Source organism: Nannobrachium achirus, assembly GCF_963921795.1.
Source record: "Nannobrachium achirus genome assembly, chromosome: 19".
NCBI lineage: Eukaryota > Metazoa > Chordata > Actinopteri > Myctophiformes > Myctophidae > Nannobrachium > Nannobrachium achirus.
The window spans coordinates 13,752,555-13,771,857 of record NC_137826.1 but is presented as its reverse complement, the minus strand read 5'-3'; the positions used below and the strand labels follow the sequence as shown (position 1 = coordinate 13,771,857).

Here is a 19,303-nt window from a genome sequence, read left to right as displayed (position 1 = left end):
GGAGAACCCATATGGTCAACCATATGGGTTTACGTGGTTAAATGTTGCTGCCCATATACAGATGAAGTGTCCTACAATGACAACAATGTGGAGTGGAGTTTTTATTTAAAACACACCTCCCCGGAAACACAAGCAAAACAAATCATCACAGAACGTGACTGGTTCTGGAACGTTTCAGGTTATGGAGGGTTCTGGGTTACCCTTTGTGGTTGAACAGTTTCATTAGTTATCTCATATTATGCTGAGTTGGCGCTATCCTCACGATTCAAAGGCGAGTGCTCTATATCTATACCGACTGAGCTACCGTAAGTCGGTAGCTATACAAGCCGGCACGCAGATATAAGAACACACATGCACATACGCTTTTTTCCATACAACCAGAGTAACCTACTGAGCTAGTCTGGATCTTTTTTTATAGCATAATATAATTACAGATTCTCTTCTGAGCATGTTTCCTAACCCTGAGGGGTTTGTCAGTGTGCTGCTGTCTAGTTCACAGTTGTATTCCTTTCCATTATAAGATTTTTATTATGGCGCTATACAACCACTTTCATTATTTTATGAGGTTAGACTTTTCTCAACATGAGAATAAGAGCATTAATTAAAACCATGGGAGAACTTTGAGAAAGCAGGTTGAAGGCACAGTGTGTGAGAGCTATACTCTCTACAGGATCTGTTTTATTGACTTTGTGGACGCAACAAATAAAACATTTAACCTCTTAATCCCTACACACGTCATCGTCTGACATGTAGCAAAAAAACTGTAGATCTGCTATTAGTCAGGGGATAACACTTTTCTTCAACAATGTGTTTTTAAAGGTATCTACTGTAGTAGTAACACATCTCACAAAGACTGAAATGCTGTTTCCCTAGCTAGGGGTCAAACTAGGGGTTTTTCATGATTCTGAATCAATTGCAAGCATTTCTTTTGCACGAAAAACACTCCTTGGGATAAAAACGGACCAACGAACCAAACATGTGATGTGATGACCTGTAAAAGTGTCTATGGCCGTTTTTAGCCCAGGGAGTGTTGTTTTCGTGCAAAACAAATGCGTGTAATGGATTCAAAATCATGAAAAAACCCTAATTTGAACACCCTAACCCAGGGGTGGGCAACTTTGAGGATGGCGAGGGCCACTATATTTCCACCTTCACTCCAGAGGGCCACATTTCATATTGCTACTTCCTACTTTTGTCATTCTTGTATCTCATGCAAAAGAAGCAAAAACAGAAGATCTACAAGCTCAAAACACGTCGCACTGCGACGCGTTTTGAGCTTGTAGATCTGCTATTTTTGCTTCTTTTGAATTGGAATCCTGAAATGTACAAATTGTATTTAATTTCGAATGCATTTAGTTTTATGCTCATGTTAACTTAATGAACTTAAATACAAATACGTTGGATATGAAAAAAGACTAACATTTTAGTACTACTATACCAGTCATTAAGCTACTAAGATAGCCTGAAGGAATTAAAAAGGGTCATGTTTGCATGTTTGGAATTGGAACAGCTGAAATCAATAATATATCAGTATCCTGATATTAACCTGCGGGCCGCATTAAGTGAAGGTGGGGGCCGCATGTGGCCCCTGGGCCACCAGTTGCCCATGTATGATCTAACCCATTAGTTAAAGCAGAATTTAATTTAATTATTTCTGCCAACGGTAACCCAACTTTCAGCAGCTGTCATAGATTCCCCTAGGGACACTGAATTTCAGTCTGGGTTAGATGTGTTATGAGTAGAAACACATTGGCGAAGACATTTCTTGGTAAGGAATTTATTCTAAATTTGGGTTAGGGTTTTTCGCATAATATTCCCCGACTAGTCCATGAATCAAATACACAGTAAAAAAGACAGTAAAAAGTCTTATTTGGGATGTTCCTTTTACTGTACTGTACTGTACTACATTTCAATTCTATTGACTAAACTTGTACTGTTCTCCATTGCTGTCTAATGAAATAATAAATCAATCACTACTGTATATGTAGTGTTGCAATTCTTTAATCTGTATTTTTTATTTTTTGCATTTCTTTGAATTATTTCGGAAATTCTACCTATAATAACATGCCCTAGAATATCCAGGATGAAAGTGATTAATGTGTGATGTGTAATGTGTCACAATATGAATGTTAATTAAACGGAATACACATATGGATGTGTGGCTTTTTTGTGTGTGCTGCATGCACTTCCAGTGTAATTCCTGGAGTTTTGTACGTAACGCACAGTACATTTTGAATCTACCACGCATGCCCTATTTCAATTGTAGTGAAAATATATTTAAACGTATTTAATTTCTCAAATACTTAGACAGTGTAATAATGCATTTGATTTGTGAGCTCCTACGTGGAATGTTGTAAGCCAAATACAGAAGTTACTGCTCTATTAGACTTTAACTGATGGTACAAGAAGACTTGTGAAATGAAGCCTGAACTGAAAAATATGTTGTGTTCATACATGAAGGAAAGGAATAGGACAAAGTTGGCAGACTACATGAAATGAAAAAATCACACCCGTGTGAACTGAGCGGTGGTTTACCCACCTCATAGATCATGTGTACCGATTTTTGTGACATTTGAAGAAAATATGTAGGAAAAGGAGCAAAAAGTGTGTTTTGGAGAAAATTCAAGATGGCGGAAAATCTATCCTGGCGCAAATGGGCGTGGCCTATATGGGGAGATGCGTCTTGACCCAAGGAATCAAGGGAAAAAAGAATTTAAATTTTCCGATCTACGGTTCAAGAGTTACGGGGCAAAACGCAAAGTGGGCCGTTATAGCGCCACCATGAGGCCGAGTGATGTAATTATTTTTGGATTAATTCTTAAAATCATTATGAATCTCCTCTCCGAGGTTTGAAACTGTAGCTCCTATGCTTTGCGAGAGAAAAATACTTGAATGTGATGTCTTGCATTGTCCCATTATAAGTCAATGGGGACAATTCAGCGTCGTTTTTTGCCGATTATGTCGCCATTGTAAGGCGGATCGGAAAGAAAGTTACTAGCACACCATTCCCGGCCGAGCCGCACGTTTTGATGTATATATTGCGGGGGTGGCGTAAATGGTGCGGGACTAGTAGCGTGCCGAAGTTTAGGCTACATACAGACACGGACGGACGGAGACCCACACACACGGCCACGTATAGGAGCGTTGTGACCACCGCTCAAAAGTAGACTAGTTGACACCAAGTCCTCGTGGTCAAAGGGGGCTATATAAGAGGTGACCCTATAGGAGGTAACTCACAACAAACTTGCAAGGTCTTCTAAAACTCACATGTCACCTTCCGTTCAAATGACAATGACAATGGAAGCAAGTTTTAACCTAAATGTCTCAGTGTTCCTCCATGCTGTTTACATTTCTGTCTAATACAGTATTCAACCAATACATCAAATGACCACCGTCCGAGCTGTTGACGCTCCATCTCAGTGGTACTCAAACATTTTAATTCAAAGGACGGCCATAACTCCAACGTGTACAAATGTACAGATGGACCCGTAAGGATCCATTTGGTTCCAACACACTCAGAGTTACAGACCTGTAAGGATCCATTTGGAACGCCCTTAAAGGGGATGACCTCCCATTTTCAGTAATCAACTATATATTTTATATATGTTGATGTTGATGTGTGAACATTATCCGAAGTGCCCCCCCTCCTGTTGAAAGGGGAACGGAGTTGTGACGATTTGGGAGTCACGTGACCAGTGACGTCGGCTCTCTGGTAAATGTAGCCTGCATTCCTTACATTCCAGTGGGACAGTTCCAACTCGGCAGAAACAGCGCAACTTCAATTGAAATACAGAGCATTTTCAGCCATGTCAGTTGTATTGTGTACAAGGGATATGTCTTGTGAGCTAGAATATGTATCCATATGCCATCCAAAACGAGCAGGATCTACTCCTACCGACATTATTACTTTGTTTACACACGGACTAGGGAAGTAGGGCGGAAATACATGCCCATATTTGGCGGAACGTGATAACGTCTTTCAACGAGCGACGGACGGCCGCATCGGCGCTTTCGGAGCTCAGATGGAGGAAACGAGACGGACAGAGAGAGAAACAAGCACAGACAAATTGAGAGAGAAACACACTTTCTCCCAAAAAATCACAGTCTGTCCGTCTCACTCTCGTGTTGTTTTGTTTTTATTTCCCTCCATGTGAGCTCCGAGCGAGTAGCGCACCGCGCTGCCCGTCGCTTGTTGAAAAACGTCATCACGTTCCACCAAATATGGGCATATGATTTCCGCCCGTTCCTCGTTCCGTGTAAACAAAGTAATAATGACGGTAGGAGTAGATCCTGCTCGTTTTGGATGGCATATGGATACATATTCTAGCTCACAAGACATATCCCTTGTACACAATACAACTGACATGGCTGAAAATGCTCTGTATTTCAATTGAAGTCGCGCTGTTTCTGCCGAGTTGGAACTGTCCCACTGGAATGTAAAGGAATGCAGGCTACATTTACCAGAGAGCCGACGTCACTGGTCACGTGACTCCCAAATCGTCACAACTCCGTTCCCCTTTCAACAGGAGGGGGGGCACTTCGGATAATGTTCACTCATCAACATTAACATATATAAAATATATAGTTGATTACTGAAAATGGGAGGTCATCCCCTTTAAGGAACCCTGAGGCTCCCTGGACCCCCACTGCTCTATAACCACATGAATGGAATGAAAAAAAAAAAAAAAACATGATTATCGTGATCTAATTATGGACCATGCTTTATAAGACATATCAAAAAGCAGCTTTCGTGTTTTTTTTTCTTCTTCTTTTTCTCCCATTTTGAAAAAAGCCTGCTGCAATGACGGCCATATCCTAAGGTTCTAAAGCCCATTAAGAGTGGCAAAGACCTATGACCCCAGTTAGCTTTCTCTTGTCCTTGCCCACTGTGTGTGCGTGTGCGTGTGCGTGTGCACACGCGTGTACGCCAGAGATTCCGTTAGCCGGTATTTACCGGCCATTGGCCGGTTAAATGTTTAATTGGCCGGTAATTATAAAGTCCACCGGCCACCGTGGCCGGCTGGGAAAATGCCTCTTAGGCTATTTTATCATTTAATCTTATTATAGGCCTACACATAATTATTTGTCTAAAGTAGTAAAGCTACAACCATTAAAACCTATCATAATTTTAAATTTGTAGCCTATCATGTTCTGTGAGTCTGTCTGATGACAGCGGAGTTCACCGCCACTGCTGCTGCTTCATGCTGCGCTGTAGAGGTGGGACGTTCACGAACGAATCGAGTCTTTTGAACGGCTCTTTGAAATGAACGATAGATAGCATTGTGAGCTTGTAGATCAGCTATTTTCAAATGGCAGATATGTACCTATATATGTCCGAAATAAATGTATATAGGGTTGAAGTTATTTGTAATTATAATCAAAATCTACAAAGTAACTACTAGAATGAGCCAGTCTTTTGAACGGCTCTTTGAAAGGAACGGATCCCAGAGATCCGGCTCACTTCAAAGAGCCATAAATCCCATCTCCACTGCGCTGTGTGCATGGTTACGTGCATTGGAAATATCAGAGCTTCAAGCTCACAACAAGGCGAAACGCGCCGTGCTGTGAGCTTGTATGTCTGCTATTTTAGACACGCACACGGAGAAGCACACATCACGTTTCACAGCTGACAGTTCCAGCACCTTGTAACAATCAGCATGGGTTTAGTGTTATAATCAGAACAGAACTGGGGTTCTTCTGAGGTAATCTATACCAAGGGTTACAAGCTGGACCCAGTAGGCCTAGACGATAATAAAAAAGGGACCCGAACTCTGTGGAATCATGGATAGGCCTATTATACAAGCACGCACATGACTTTCTGATCGCATGGATGTGATGCCATCGTGGTCAAAGCAACAGAGGCAAGTCAACCTTCCTTGCGCCATCATAACATAACATTAACAAAATAAAACAAATGTGTGTAAAAGGTTTAATGAGACGTGAAGCCAAAATCATATAGGCTACTATTAACTTATTAATGTGTAGGCCACTGTGTGGCAGGGCGCGCAAACGGTTCGCTTGAGTTGCGCGCCCACTTTAACCTATTCACTTCTTTTTTTTTTTGGCAAGCGATACCTCTACATAAGTAGATAGTTAGGATATTAATTTGTTGGAACATATTGCAATTGCATCTGTGATAAAGAGGAAGGAAGCCCAGCGCAAACATAAAATGGTGTAATTATCAGTTGGGTGCACGGTGCACCATGCAGATACAGTATCTCATCTGCAAACACGTATGTGACGTTCAATATAATATGGCCGATAAATTAATTGATTGGCCGGTAAAATATAATCCTGCCGGCCAAGGTGGCCGGCCCCAAAAATGCCTAGCGGAAACCCTGGTGTACGCGTGTGTGCGTGTGTGTGTGTGTGTGTGTGTGTGTGTGTGTCTCTGAAAGCGAGGTTGCAGGTTTTACCATCTAAACTTAACCTCTCCATCTGGTTTCCAGGCAATCATGCTCCTTACTGTATACATCATGGTCACGAACAAATAGCTGAAACCATGTCCCACATCTTAAATGGGTGCCATGTATACAGGGGACTCTACATAAGTAGGCATGACAGAATAGTGGATTTAATATCAAAAGATATCTCATCCATCTTCAGGTCCTCTATTATGCTATATAAGCATTCTACTGTGAAGCCGAGCATGTTTAGCCTTTGTAATGATGATTCTGCGTTCTCTAACATTTCAGCTAACACCCCTGATGTCATTGTTGTTAATGAAACCCATAGGGAGGTGTTTATTCTCGAGGTCGGCTGTACCTTTGACTACAGCTTAGAGGAAGCTTTCTTAACCAAAGTATTAAAATATCATCAGCTAGAGCAGACCATCGCTCAGCTAGGCTACAGATGTAAACTCTTGGTTTTTATCTTTGGGAGCCTAGGGCATGTGCACAAGCTGGTTGTAAGGGGCCTTCAAATGGCCGGCCTCCCCAAAAGGAGAGCCAAACAATTAGCAAGGTACTGCTCTGTATCAGCTATTATAGGAAGTCGCTCCATTTGGAGGAGGCGTTGTTATCTTTACCCATGATTGTTGTCTGCTGTGCTTGACATCTATGCCAACAGTATTGTGTGTAACAATGTTCTGCCCTACCTGCACTTTGTAACTGGCAGTTTTCCTTGATTATCTGACTGCACTGATATTGTTTATGTCCTTTGTACGAGGAATTCTTGTACTTCTGCTTATGTGGACATAAATAAACATTTCAAATGTGTGTGTGTGTGTGTGTGTGTGTGTGTGTGTGTGTGTGTGTGTGTGTGCACGTGCGTGTACCATACTTTTCCGGACCAAAATGTCCCCACAAGTACTTTAGAGGTTAGGTGTAGGGGAGTTACAGTTTTCCCTTTTATACTTAGTTGTGCGGCACTGCCACGCACAAATTCACACAATGCCACACACAAATTCACACAATGTCACACACAAATTCACACAATGCCACACACAAATTCACACAATGTCACACACAAATTCCCATGCGCATACAGTATGTATGCTTGTATGCGTGCAAAAAAACTGCCCAGAACAGAACATTTCGGCTCCATTTTTCAATGACTCATGACTTAAACCCTGTATACGTCGCTATTAAACAAATAGCGAAAATAGCCAATTGACAAGTACAGCGCGTCTACCCTAGCTTCATGACCATACATGACGCTAGATAGCATTTTTAGGTTTTAGAAGTTTTTTACTGATTAGGTGCATGGTCTACCTATGTTATTGTTTTTCTAGACTGACATTCCTATGCATTTGTTATATTGTTGTTAATGTACTGACATATTATCTTGCTTATTATAGTGATGTATTACCTGCTTATTGTAAGTCGCTAAATGGCTAAACTGTAAACTGTAAACTGTACAGTAGACTATTTTTGCCACTTTTGAAGCAAGGTATATTCTTTTTTGACATTCTTTGATATTCTTGCACCTGAAATGTCCATATTAGGGACACCAGGTTGAAAGTAGCTGATGAAAGCTGGGGGTTGCACCGCGTGTGTGTATGTGTGTGGGACAGAGAGGATTCCAGCGTACCTAATTAGTTTTAGTGGTGTCTCTCTAGTGGACGGGGCTAACCTAGCTCCATCCTCATGCCTTATTCAACAGGCCCCGGCATCTCCAAGGCTGCGTGGATTACCCTGCCACCCCGATGACCAGGGTCAGGGATCACAGCTCCATTCTCAGAGGTCACCCTCATCCTCGCCATGCCTGCACACTTACAAAAGCTTCGGGGGGCGGGGGCGTAAATGATGGCTCCCTGTGTCTCAGAACCTTGTTGTGTTGAGCTCCCATTAAAGCCCGATTTATACTTTGTTGTACGTCGGTGCAGCCGGAGGTGGCAAAAGTACTCACATTTTGTATTTAGGTAAAAGTATCAATACTGCATTGTAGATGTGCTCCATTACAAGTAAATGCCCGGAATTCAAAATGTAGGCTACTTGAGTAAAAGTATGAAAGTATTGGCATCAAAAAGTACTTAAAGTACCAAAAGTAAAAGTACTAAATGTTTGAAAATAGCAGATCTACAAGCTCACAACACGTTGCGATGCGACGTGTTGTGAGCTTGTAGATTGGCTATTTTAAAATATCCTAGGTATAAAGTAGGGCTAAAGTGGTGGTTAATGTATTGTATTATAATTGATACGTGCAAAGTAATTAGTAAAGTTTTCAAATAATTGTATTGGAATAAAAGTAAAACATTTGGATCAGAGATGTAATGGAGTATAAGTAAAAGTATTGGAAATTAGAAATACTCAAGTACAAATACCGCAACAGTACAAGTACAGTACTTAAGTAAATGTACTTAGTTACTTTCCACTACTGGGTGCAGCGTGCAAGAAACACCCGATCGATGAGCTCAAAACGCGTCACGGATGCAACAACACGTTATGTATGAGCTTATCTATCGGCTATTTTCGGTCCGCAGCGCAGACACACGACGGACCATAAATTGGCCATGAGGCGGTTGGTCTCTGCTTCCTTTTTCTGTTTATTTGTGTTGCCAATTCCTGCGATGATTTTTCTTTTAAAATAGTTCCCAAACGTCAACTTCAATTATCATTTTGTTAGATGCTGAACTAAAGGGCACAGTGTGTGTGTGTGTGTGTGTGTGTGTGTGTGTGTGTGTGTGTGTGTGTGTGTGTGTGTGTGTGTGTGTTCGGTAACAGTTGCCACAGCCTTTATTATTCTTTTTCCCTCCTGGCAGTCACAATTTAGAATTCAGAGAACTGATGTAATGCTAAAGCCTCGGATTGTTCATATTCTCAGCTTTGAAGTTCCTTAATTCTATTTGGAAGCTGGAGAGCCGTGGAACCGCCTGAGCCAAATTTGCCTGTGTTCTCCCGAGGCTGTTGAAAGTTGTGCAAGTTCAACATTGCTTTAACATGTGTCTCGGGTGTTTGGATTATATTTGGATACAGCTGACGGGCATACAAATGCAGATGAACCGATGCTAAAGTGTCAATGCGACTGTTTTGTCCCAGTCCGCATATAAAGCGAGCATATTGCAAAGCGTAAACAAAGCAAGAATAAGTGGCCGGCAATTCTGCAAGGAAAGTAAAGCTATATAGCTTTGAGAGGTGAAATAATAACTTGTCAAAAATAAAGTGTCAGTATACTCATGGGTGTGGAGAAAGCAAACCCGCATGTCCGCTGTCAATTTACTCTGACAGGGCTGTTAGCTGCAATGACAACTTTGCCATATAAAACTGCCTTCTCTTCAACTCTTCCCTCAGTTTTGAAAGAGGAAAAAAAACACGGTGCATATAAGTGCTTGCCATCTTCCTAGAGGCTGTAAATATTATGAGAGAAACCGATGCAGGCATGTTTTGCGAGAGAAAGAGGCAATCACATTCCAGTGTGGTTCCGGGTAGACAGTTAGAGTCCAGTAGGACCAGTAGGCCAGCGGGCGCCCCAATCAGCTATTTTCGACCTGCGACGACGTCAAACACTTTCTTTATATTCAAGGTTGAATGTCCAGGATACACCATTGTATTACTTTGTTTTGTTTTCTATTGTTGGTATATTTTATTATTTCTTTGTTAACCAAAGAATTGTACTCTTGTGTACTTGTTTATAAGATAATCTAAGATAAATAAAAAAAACCTTGAATGTCTAGACCAGCTGTTCTCAAAGAGGGGCCTGGGGACGCCATGGGTCCATAAGGGACCGCAAAATTATTTTGTATAGCATTTAAATCAGTTGGAACCACTTACAGTACATTGGATATTTGAAAATAGCCAATATACAAGATTGCAAATGCATTGTGAAATATTGTTATTTGAAACATCTTTAACAACACAAATCTTGTATGTGTGAGCCTCTTTTTCACAGGCAAATGCATATTATTACTCTGGGGGTCCTTGACATCAGAGAACCAGCGGTCTAGACACACTCTGGACATGAGATTTGTGTCAGTCTCATATGTTATGGGAGGGGGGAGGGAGGGGAGGGGAGGGGGGGGGGGGCATCTCTCTCTGATAGATTCTCCAGTTTCCCTAGACATGAACTCTGTTCAACCCTCGGTCCGAAGCCGGCAGCATTGTGTGTGTGCAATTTTTATTTCCCCTAAGCAGGCTGATTTGTCTGGGATTAAATGTCAGACTAATGGCTGAATGATTTGTCTCCTCCACCCTCCAATCAAGAGAAGAAAAAAAAAAAAAACAGCAAAAAAAGAAAACAACAAATGGCACGCCTCTTATCTATAATTAATCATTTTAATGGACCCCCAATCGCCGACATCTTAACTCCTCCCTCTGCCTCGCAACTGCTCTCCCCCCATTAAGTAACCAGCTCCAGATTAGTGGAAGAAAATGCGGCTAATGAGTGAGTTTGGATCAGGGGTGGTAGGATAATGAACTGATACCGCTGGAATATATGGTGCTTTAACCCATTTAGGCATAAAATTATTGAACGCTTTAACCAGTGAAAAATAGCAGATATACAAGCTCACAGCGCGGCACCGAGTGCCGCGCTGCGAGCTTGTAGATCTGCTATTTTTCAAAAAGTCGTGAAAATATGTGCAAATCTTTGAATATATGTATTTTCAAAGCGAACGTTTGTAATTCAAATTTTGCTTCTGGGTGGTCCCTGGAACTAGATATTTCGAGATGCGGGTCCGTGGCCAAATACATATCATTTTGGGGGTCCTTCACATGAAAAGGTTTGAGAACCCCTGACATAGTAGTCTCTCAAGAACAGACTAACTGAGCTCCAGTTAAGTGAAAAAGGACCTTTTCTTTGACGATGGCTGGCCAGATTGCTGACATAGAAACATAGCTTTTTCAAAAAAACCTTAGAAGGATTCAAAAGACACTTATAGAATCGGGTCAAAATTCTAATTTTCACGATTTTTCAAAAATAGCAGATCTACAAGCTCGCAGCGCGGCACTCGGTGCCGCGCTGTGAGCTTGTATATCTGCTATTTTTTTTTATATTTAAAGCATAAAATATTGCGTCATAATGTGTTCAGGCCTAACTGGGTTAAATAAGGAGGGCCTGAATCGATAATGGTAATCAGTGTTTAACTCGCTCGCCCACAGGCCGCCGCTCTTTGACGCAGAGCTCTTGTGAGGATTGGGAGTGCTTCGGGGATCGATTCGGGGCCAAATGACATGCTGATGGTGAACGGATCGAGGGAGGATTTTTGGATGATCAGATTAAGCCCTTGAAATTAGCTCCGCGCCGATGATTTATCTTCGCGCCGATTCATATTCGGCTTTTCCGTTTTTCTTTTTTTAAATGATCGTTTTTTTTTTTGTCGCGTTGACTGACGGATGTCTTTGTGCGTGACCTTTTTTAGTGCTCGACACTTTGAACGGCTTCTGCTGAACGGCCGGGAGTCTGTCTCAAGTATCCAATATCATGGATGCAATTTAGTTGGCCTCTCGCGGCTATAGCAGTTTTCAAAAAGAGACAATATTTCCCCCCAAACGATGAAACAGAAATGAGCACCACATTCTGGGCCCTGGGTACAAGGATTCAGTCACATTTTGTGCTTTAACTATTGAGAAATAGCAGATATACAAGCTGACAGCAGGGCACCGCGTGCCGCTCTGCGAGCTTGTAGATCTGCTATTTTTGAAAGATCGTGAACATTTGTGTCTTATTTCAAAAAGTTTTTTTGGGGTAAAAAAAAATATATATATGTTTCTATGTCAGTGGTGCTCAAACTTGAAGGACCCCCAAAATGACATGTATTTGGCCACGGACCCCCATCTCAAAATATTTCGTTCCAGGGACGCCCCAGAAGCAACATTTGACATTTTCACAAGTTTTCAAAAATAGCAGATCTACAAGCTCGCAGTGAGCTGTGAGCTTGTATACCTGCTATTTTTCAATAGCTAAAGCATAACATAATGAAGGCCCCCACTTGGACCCGCCTCCTTACCCAGCACAGTGAGGCGGGCGGGCGGGATCTGATGGCCGCCTGGATGGCCTGGCACTCGAAGAAGGCGTCGTCTTGCATCTCGGTCCTCTGGATCAGAAGGTGGTACTCCCCTTTGCTGTGGTCCCCCACGATGTCGTAGCGTGGATAGCCTGGAACGACATCAGCAGAGAACCCTGTCATAACCCAAGTCTGTCACACCCACAACTAGCTTATATATCGTCGTTGTCATGCTCACCGTGCTGACCGCTTGGTGGGAATGTACTGTACTTAACTGTAGTGCCACCACTAGATGGAGCCAACTCCTGCTGGATGGCCGGCCTACGCCCCATAGACAAGCGCTGTAGCTGCGCAAGCCCTGCGCAGCCGTGACGTGTGCAATGACTTCTGTGCGTGTCATCACTATGCGCCGGAAGGTCTTGGCTTCCATTACCTCTATGCTAATGTTATTGTTAGAAGCAATTTTTTAATCTATTTTGCCGCGAATAAAGGCTGTCCTCTTCCAGAAAAGCATAGATTCAGAGAAAATGGGCTTTAAAGTTGGCGGATTGCATTGGATTCAATGGAATAAATCGGCAAAAAGTGACGATAGTAACGTTAGTAAACGTAGGCGGCCGTCGGACCACCTACGGATTCAAGATGGGCTCACGGTAAGGACCAACATTACAAAAATAACGCTAGAGCCGAACTAGTTCGGGATCGGCACCTCGTATTGCGTCGCTAGCCGACAAATTGAGCCGAACTAGTTCGGGATCGGCACTGGAAGGGTTACAAAAGTACGATTCTTAGGTATTTTTCTTTTACTTTACTTGAGTATTTCCAATTTGCAATACTTTCACTTCGACTCCACTAAATCTCTGATCCAAATATTGTACTTTTTACTCCACTACATTTATTTAAAAACGTAGGTTTTAATGTTAACGTTTAACATTGCACCGGATAGACGACCTGGGCAAACGGCCAAACGGGCGAACGGATTGGTATTCTTTGAAGCTAACCTTGCATAATCTTTTATGCTTTTTTACCAGCTCTGATCAGGCGGAAACCCTCTCATAAATACTGTACTGTAGTATATTATAGACTGCATGGTCACATCAAGTCACAGATCCCCATACTGTTGTAGGAGCTATGCTGTTCCCATCTTCTTTAACACAATTCAAATCCCTTTGAACAGACTACCGCAGAATGCTTGACAAATATGCACTTTTTGCAATGAACTCCACTGATTGGCATTTTGTTTTTACATCTTTGTGATTTTTATATCACATTTTAGATCGACTGTTAAATTATTATTTAACATTCGAAGGTTTTAACTACTTTTTTTCCAAGCAGCTATAATTTGCAAAACGTGTCTCTCCCGAGGGTACGGTAACTTTGTCGTGGTAAAACTTCTTCCATTGTGAAGTAATTGGCGACTGCTTTCAAAGTAGTTTTCCCAACACTGAAAATAACTGACAATGATTGTGATGACCAAAGCATCTCCAAGAGGATATTTACAGTAGTTAGTACTTCTTTAGAAGCCTGTTGTTCTGTTCATATTTTATGCTCCAGACAAATGGAACAAAATCCAGGACTCCCTGAAACTGGATGGAATGGTGCATTTGGGGTACTCGAGGATGCATTACTGTACATTAAGGACAGCACCTGCTTCGCGTAGCCCTTATTTATCTGCATTCGTGATTTGTTTTTAATGAGTTTTTTAAAATTGTGTTTTTGGTTTGTTTTTTTGTTGTTGGACTTTATTTTGCACTTTATAATTGCATTTGTTTTATTGTTTTCCCATGTTTTGATCAAGGCGTCCTTGAAAAAGAGAGCTTGCTCTCAAATCTTCCCTGAATAAATAAAGGTCAATAAATAAATGAAAATAAAGTAATTTAACAAATTGCCTACCTCTGACTAAAAGTACGCACGCACATGCACACGCACACACAAATTAATAAAACGGTTTAAAAACTGTTGTGATGTTTGGATGAAGAATTGGCACCAGTTCCAGTTCAACAGTAGTAAATATAGGCTACTTTGAGTATATACTCCCCTCCGGGGGTCTGTACTTTGGTCCCCTCCTATTTACCTCTCCACCACATCTCATCGCTGAGAACTGCCGATCTACAGTCACAACGCATTGCATTGTGACGTGTTGTGAGCTTGTATCTCTACTATTTTTGCCAAATGTTCAGCAAACATAGCTATGGCCCATAACACACCCAGTTTTCTCAACATTGCAAATCTCTTATCTCACAATATAGAATATACTACCACGTATTGTTACTGTAGCACACCTAGCATTTGGATGTGTGGTGAAGACGGAGGCTTCATTAGTGAGTAAATAAAAAAAGCATGTTTCTGAAAAGTTCTGAACTCACAGGTAGAAAAGAAACCAATCTGTGAGGAGTCCTTCTCTTTGCTAATTGTTTTGTAAAGATAATTTAATTTCCCTCTGTGCCTTAATTGAACGTTTGCCACACTAAATGAAATTCTTTCTGTCCATTATAAATTGTTATCTCATGTGGAAAAATGTCTTAATTGTTATCCTCTATACCCTTAGAAAGCAGATTACATGATGCAGAACATCGCCCGGGGAACAAAATGCAGCGCTATAGCATGTCATTAATTACACCACCACATGCCATGAAAACGCAATTCATTTTTAATAAAATAACAAATGATATTAAAAAGTAAAGTTCACATCTGATAATACTGTGTAAAATAGGCTAAATGGAATATATACCTTTCAACAACACTAAGATGCATATACTTTATGACGCCAGAGAGTAAGGATTCTTTTATCTTACATCCCAGGATTTCTGTAACCTATTTTTTTTATTTTTTTCACCCAGTGTCAACTGTCAGGGCGCTACACTCCCTCTGTTACCTGGGGAGAGCAACGGACTGACCTCATGTTTCCTTCTATGCATGAGGAGTCCAAGCCATTTCTTATCACCTAGCTGGAAGGGGGGAGTTTCCCCGGTTGGACGTAGCACGTGGAAGGAACACGCTATTCCAACCAGTTCCTTTCCCCTCCATCAGGGGGAGGCAGTATAGAGACCAGGATTACTGCTTGTTTTTTGTGAGGGTACCTACCCTGAGGGACACAGGGAGAACATGCAAACTCCACACAGAAAGGCTCTTTTGCCAACCCCACCTACTGTAGGGTATTGGGCACTGGTGACACAAAATATTCTCCTTTGAAGCAATAAATATGTCAGTTCTCATTATGTTTAAAACAAAAGGTAAAACTGAAAGGTGACTGCACAGTAAAATCACAAGTGTTCATTCACTCATTTGTAGCTCTAAGTGTAATAATATAACATTTGTAACACTCCGAGTTAAATTACACTGTACGTACACTGTAAAAAACTGTTTTTGACTGTGTATGAAGATTTGACTGCGTACCCACACACACAGTTGGAGTAATCCCTCTTTTATTGTTTAAATGCTCAAATACGCAGACAAATGAAAGTCGTTCAAGCTTGACAAATTGCTCCTCCATTCCCAAGTGTCCCATCATCAGCTGGTCCAGTTCAGACCGGCTGGAAACCAAAGCCGCTTGGTGGACTGAGAGAGAGAGAGAGAGAGAGAGAGAGAGAGAGAGAGAGAGAGAGAGAGAGAGAGAGAGAGAGAGAGAGAGAGAGAGAGAGAGAGAGGCAGGGACGTGCAGAGAATGTTAGAGGCAGGGGATGAAATTTCTAAAAGGGCCTTTGGGTGAAAATATTGAAAATAGCTGTCGGCTATTTTCGGTGCTTAATACCACACTGAACTTAGCATAATCAAGTCAATGCTGGAGATGTGGCGTAACGGCATGGACTTCTAAACAGAGGGCAATTCTTTCTACATAAGATGCTGCATTCAAGTTCAGGAGTTTGGACAAGGCAATTCTCTTGAATGCTGCCTTCAGGTATGGCATGGAAAGAGGGCATTTGCATTCATGGTCTGGAGGGGGCACTTTTTACAGACGGATAAAAGGGCAGAGGCTCAAGCCCCCTTTGATGTCTTATGTGTGCACGTGCCTGAGAGAGAGAGGGAGAGAGAGAGAGAGAGAGATGCACGGTAGGTCAACTTATTGAAAGGCCGAGCGAGCTGGGGAAAGGGGGAGGAAGGGAAGAGGGGGGGTGGAGAGGGCAACGAAAGCCAAATGGGCAAAGTAAATAACATTAATGCTTATTGATTCCTTTCTAAAATACCGTTATTTATTCCAGCGGCCATGGATCGGTGGCCGGGGTAGTTTGGAGCGCAGCAGCACCGACACACACTGACACACACAGAAATAACATATGATTCACGGCCGGCGGTTGCACTCATTATGCGAGGACGACCGCGCGAGAGCTAATGCCTCCCTACAGCTCCCTATTTGACTGAAAAACTACTCCATTATTGACCGACGAAGGCTAATGGTCGATTACATTTATAAACTTTGTAAATTTGCAAGGTTAGCAGTAGGTTAGTCATTGTTGATTCCCGCGCCGCGACCCCGGCCCTCGGCTGATTTATCAAGTTAGGGAAAATATTTTTCGCGCGTGATGCTGACCCCTAATGTACTGTACAGGGGGAAAAAAAAACGTTCCATTCCCCACTTTCGATGGATAAACATCCTTTCAAGGGTTCCCAAAAAATAATATACATCCTCGAGATCTCAGATGATGTCGAATTTCCCCTCCGGGTGTGGAAAGCACAAAGCAATCTGAGGGCTGTTTTTCTTGGGATATAAAAGATAAATAAAACATTAGGAGATGAGATTGTGTGTGGGCATGGATGGCTGGGGACAGGAGTGTCAATTAAAGCGACAAGGCAAAGACACTGCCAGTTGAAGGATATACGGTGACATTCTTAGTGTTAATCCGCCCTTCCGTGACTCTTGAGTGTACAAACGAGTGTACAAATGTAACCAAACTGACCTCTACTCGGGACCATTTTGGTCTTAGGCCCAGATTTGGACAGGAAATGTGGCGCGGCATGAAGGAGTCTTGTAAGCCCACAATGGAGAGACCCTGCCAAACAATTACGCCTTCTGTTTACCATCCATGCATCTTCCACATCAGAGTACACTGGCAAGTATAGTTGTTGTGACAAACAACACAGAGGAAAACCTAACTAGATAGTTTTGGAGCTCAAGTCCTGAAAGTTGAGCCACAGCCAAATGTGGACATAAAACAGAGATGACTGACAATTTCTTAACCAAGACAAGAGCAGCGTAGCTCCCCTGCCACCTGTCTCCAGTGGTGTAAAGTAACTAAGTACATTTACTTAAGCACTGTACTTAAGTAGGGGGAGAGCGGGGTAAACTGAGACACCGGGTAAACTGAGACGCTCCATTTATCTTGGCAATGGAACACATTTGTGGCCATGTGACCATTATATTTTCAAGCCCCTTGAATTTCCCACTTGTCATGAAAAGAGAGACCTGATAGTCACAAAAATGTGTTTTTTGCATGTAAAAGTAAATTTTCTTGCTGTCAACATAATCAGCTGTTGTGTCAAAGCAAATTGATGCAGGGAGAACATTTTATATCATACATGTTGATGAACTACCAACTTATAAATCCATGTGATAGATGCTAGCTGAAGATTACCCTGAATTGATAAAAATATCCCTTTTCCCAAAATGTGGCTGTGGGGTAAAGTGAGACAATTGCTTCGGGGTAAAGTGAGACTATCCTTAACATGAAAGACAGGGAGAAAGCTGTAAAAACCTAATTAAAGGGTGTACCAAACTAGTCTCAATTGATTCTTATGTATTTTCCCCTGTAGAATCCATTTTTGATATATATTTCTTTGTATTGTGCATAATTAATGAGATAATTAGCATATTTGACTAAATATGCGAATTATTTCATTAGTTATGCACAATACAACAATATACTTTGCAGAAATAGATTCTACAGGAAGAATTACATAAGGATCAACTGAGGAAAGTTTGGTAAACCCTTCTATACATTTTTTATAGGGTTTTTAGTTTTTTTCCTTCTGCCCATGTGTCACATTATTTGACACATGGGTGGAAATGACAGAACAAAGCCTATTAAAAGAATGTCTGCTATGTACATTTTTGTATTGCGCATATTTAACCCGGTTAACCGGGTTTTTGTGTTTTTATGGTAGTTTTAAAGTGAAAAAAGTGAGTGGATCACTTTACCCCGTTGATTTCTCTGGTCTGTCTCAGTTTACCCCGGTCCTGGGGTAAACTGAGACACAAGACCACTTTTTTTAAAACAATCATATTTTCTCTGCCTTTTGTCTTGAATATGTTCTGATAACTTCCATTGTTAGGAAACATCCCAAATTACTGGGAAATGTGTATATTTTTACTGATATATCTTTTAGTTCGCCTCTAGGGGAGAAAATGTAAAAAGTGTCTCAGTTTACCCCGCTCTCCCCCTACAATACTTGCTATTTGTACTTTACTTGAATATTTCCAATATCCAGTGCTTTTACTTCTACTCCACTCATCTCGGATCCACATATTGTACTTTTACTCCACTACATTTATTTGAAAACTTTAGTTACTACTTTGCAGATATAAATGATTATATTATAAAATATACATTAATCCACTTTATATCCACATTATACCTAGGCTATTTGAAAATAGCAGATCTACAAGCTCACAACACATCACATTGCGACACACTGTGAGCTTGTAGATCTACTATTTTAAAACATTTTGTAATTTTACTTGACGTTACTTATATAAGTAATGATACTAGTATATAACGTATTTCTACATTGCAGTATTGATACTAGTATTAAATGTGAGTACTTTTTTCCACCAATGCCTGTCTCAGCCCTGCCTTGTGTGCACTGTACGGAAATGAGAAGCTTATACCATAATTCCCTCTCCGATTGAAGGTAATTAACTCCTCTGTGATGTTGCCACCCACAAAATACCCACAGTAAATATAAGAGGAGGTAAGAAGGTGAGAATTG

The 19,303-nt window shown here is 41.4% G+C and overlaps 1 pseudogene across 1 annotated transcript in view; it reads right to left on the bottom strand.

Moving 5' to 3' along the window:
• Positions 1-19,303, bottom strand: part of LOC308304623 (kin of IRRE-like protein 3) — a 171,280-nt pseudogene that overhangs the window by 115,167 nt on the left and 36,810 nt on the right. The window contains exon 3 of the transcript in view: positions 12,386-12,534. The product of the transcript in view is annotated as a kin of IRRE-like protein 3 (transcript). The remainder of the gene's footprint in view (positions 1-12,385; positions 12,535-19,303) is intronic.